Below are 243 nucleotides of genomic sequence, written 5' to 3' on the forward strand. Positions count from 1 at the left end.
AGTTATGATAAAGCGGTATATAAGAACCGCTTTGAGACGGCCTACAAACTAACTTGTGACAAAGCGGTATATAAGAACCGCTTTGAGATGACCTACAAACTTGGTTGTGATAAAGCAGTATATAAGAACCGCTTTGAGACAGCCTACAAACTTGGTTGTGATAAAGCGGTATATAAGAACCGCTTTGAGACAACCTACAAACTTGGTTGTGATAAAGCGGTATATAAGAACCGCTTTGAGACG

This window comes from Mizuhopecten yessoensis, unplaced genomic scaffold (genome assembly GCF_002113885.1).
Source record: "Mizuhopecten yessoensis strain PY_sf001 unplaced genomic scaffold, ASM211388v2 scaffold11147, whole genome shotgun sequence".
Lineage (NCBI taxonomy): Eukaryota > Metazoa > Mollusca > Bivalvia > Pectinida > Pectinidae > Mizuhopecten > Mizuhopecten yessoensis.